This window comes from Gekko japonicus, unplaced genomic scaffold (assembly GCF_001447785.1).
Source record: "Gekko japonicus isolate JY-2015 unplaced genomic scaffold, Gekko_japonicus_V1.1 scaffold1389, whole genome shotgun sequence".
Classification (NCBI taxonomy): Eukaryota; Metazoa; Chordata; class Lepidosauria; order Squamata; family Gekkonidae; genus Gekko; species Gekko japonicus.
Window position 1 is genome coordinate 767,145 of NW_015176492.1, and position 2,736 is coordinate 769,880.

The 2,736-nt window shown below is 52.6% G+C and overlaps 3 non-coding genes across 3 annotated transcripts; all 3 read left to right on the plus strand.

Moving 5' to 3' along the window:
* The first annotated feature begins 931 nt into the window (after positions 1 to 931).
* Positions 932 to 1,003, plus strand: TRNAT-GGU. Its single transcript has one exon. It is a non-coding gene; the product is annotated as a tRNA-Thr (tRNA).
* A 66-nt stretch (positions 1,004 to 1,069) lies between these two features.
* TRNAT-GGU lies at positions 1,070 to 1,141 on the plus strand. The gene has a single exon. It is a non-coding gene; the product is annotated as a tRNA-Thr (tRNA).
* Positions 1,142 to 1,207: 66 nt separating this feature from the next.
* On the plus strand, positions 1,208 to 1,279 carry TRNAT-GGU. Its single transcript has one exon. It is a non-coding gene; the product is annotated as a tRNA-Thr (tRNA).
* The last annotated feature ends 1,457 nt before the right edge of the window (positions 1,280 to 2,736 follow it).

The following is a 2,736-nucleotide window of genomic DNA, read 5'->3' on the forward strand; positions in this document are numbered from 1 at the left end:
AGATCTGCACGGCCCCCCCCCCCGCAATAGCTAGCAATCCAAAACAGTCCAGTGGCACCTTTAAGACCAGGTTTTATTCAGGTACGAGCTCTCCCTCCTCTGTGAGGACAGATCTGCACGTCCCCCCCCTGCAATAGCTAGCAATCCAAAACAGTCCAGTGGAGCCTGAGCGGTGGGTGTTGCCTTCTGACACACTTCCGGTGATGTCAGGGGGTGTGGCATATGCAAATAAGCTATGCTAATGAGTTATGCTAATGAGCTCCTGCACCTCTTTTTCTACAAAAGGACCCCTGCCTTCTATGCAGCTTATTAATGGTCATGGGAAAGCTTGGCATCTGGATACCCTGTCTGTGGCAAGCTGTGCACTGTTTGTGGCACTGGGTGCGAGGTGATTCTTGCCCAGAAGGCTTGCAATCTCTCAAAACAAACATAAGGAAAAATGGGTTACGGAGATGCCAACCTCCAGGTAGTGGCTGGAGGTCTCCCGGAATCACAGCTGATCCCCAGGCGACAGGGAGCAGTGCCCCTGGAGGGAAGAACAGCACCGTAGGGGGGATTGTATGGAATTATACCCCCTCCCTGAGCTCGCCTCCCCTCCCCAAATTCTGCCTTCCCCAGGCTCGGCCCCCAGATCTCCAGGAATTCCCCAAGCCAGAGCAGTTGATGGACATGAATGACAAATGGTAGAGACAGCGGGGAGGGCAGAAGACTTGTAAGGAGAGGCCAGGAAAGTCCCAGAAAAGTCTTGCTAAAGGAGTGGGTCTTGGACAGCATTTGGGGGGAGATTTTTCTTATTTGAAGGGCTCAGTGGTAGAACGTCTGTTTGGCACGCAAAAGGTCCCAGATTCAATCCCCGGCCTCTCCAATTAAAAGGACCAGGCAGGAGGGGATGGGAAAGACCTCCGCCTGAGACCCTGGAGAGCCATGAAGTGGGGCTGTAGCTCAGTGGAAGAGCCTCTGCTTGGTGTGCAGAAGGTCCCAGGTTCAATCCCCGGCATCTCCAGTTAAAAGGACCAGGTAGGAGGGGATGGGAAAGACCTGCGCCTGAGACCCTGGAGAGCCATGAAGTGGGGCTGTAGCTCAGTGGAAGAGCCTCTGCTTGGTGTGCAGAAGGTCCCAGGTTCAATCCCCGGCATCTCCAGTTAAAAGGACCAGGTAGGAGGGGATGGGAAAGACCTGCGCCTGAGACCCTGGAGAGCCATGAAGTGGGGCTGTAGCTCAGTGGAAGAGCCTCTGCTTGGTGTGCAGAAGGTCCCAGGTTCAATCCCCGGCATCTCCAGTTAAAAGGACCAGGTAGGAGGGGATGGGAAAGACCTGCGCCTGAGACCCTGGAGAGCCATGAAGTGGGGCTGTAGTTCAGTGGTAGAGCCTTTGTTTGGAATGCAGAAGGTCCCAGATTCGATCCCCGGCATCTCCAGTCAAAAGGACCAGGCAGGAGGTGATGTGAGTGCCTGGAAAGTAGACAAGATTGTCCTTGATGGATCGATAGTCTGATTCAATATGACTTGCGCAGGCCCTAAGAGATTTCAATAGAAAAGGGATAGAGAAGCTACTAGGTGAAACAGGCATTAGAACAAGCAGTGTCCTTGCTTGACTTCTGATAGGCAGGAAGCCCCACCCGTGTTTCTGGAAGGCAGGTCCATAGCATCAGCCGGCCACACAAGATGGTCTTCTTCTAGCTCTCACAAAATGGATGGATCTAAGGGAAGGTGCTGTGAGGAGAAGGTTGTCTGAAAAAAGTAATCGGGGCATAAGAATATATATCAGGGTGGGGTGTTTGATAGGTATAGGGTAACCATCTTACAGGGGGTGGTTGGTGTCCTCCTGGTATTACAACGGATGTGCAGGTGACAGAGATCAGTCTTTAGACGGATGACACTTTTCCCAGCTGGCACAGATCTCAACAAATAAGGAATGCTTCACCTGTTGAATTTCTGCCTGGTCCGAGTGATTCCTCCAATGGGACAGTGGGCCATTAGTTGGCTTCTGGGGTCCCAGTTTGCCCCGGACAAACCAGGAAGATTTAAGTGTGCCAAGAGGCTGCATATTCAGACCACCTGAGCTGGGTCTCAAGGATTCTAATGAGGACAAGCAGTTTTAGGAACAGAGCTCTTTCCGGGCCTCGCCTAACAGCCGAGCTCTTGCTGCCTTACGGGAGCTGTTAAACAGAGGAAACCAGGGAAGCCACAGATTTTTTTGACTCACGGGGGAACCAGGAAGATGCCCAGATGTGGGAGGCGGATGTGGCGGCGGCGGGTGGCGCTGGGAAACCCCAGTTTGGTGCCCGTATCCGTGTGTTTTTAATTAAAGATTCGTTTGGTGTGTTAAGAGCCGAAAGGGACCCAGAGGGGCATTAGGATTGGGTGGCTCCATAAGTAGCTTCGTTAGGACTTAATTTCCAAGAAGGCAACTTCTGGATGGGGTGGGGGCACGGGGGAAGGGAGGTTAGGTTTCCGTAGGTGCCGTGAGCAGTATTCCCTCTAAAGCCGAGTTAGCGTGAGCTAGCTCACAGTGGTTTAGCCTCCTGCTCACCCATTTTTGGTCTCAGCTCGGGAAGGAGGGCTCCAGAGCAGTGTGTCCCTCTAAGCTGAGTTAGTGTGAGCTAGCTCACAGTATTTTAGCCTCTGGCTCACACATTTTTGTCTCAGCTCAGGAAGGAGGGCTCCAGAGTGACCTAATTTATGCAGTAGCCAAATCACTTGCTCACAGCTTTAATGCCAGGAGCTCACAAAGTAG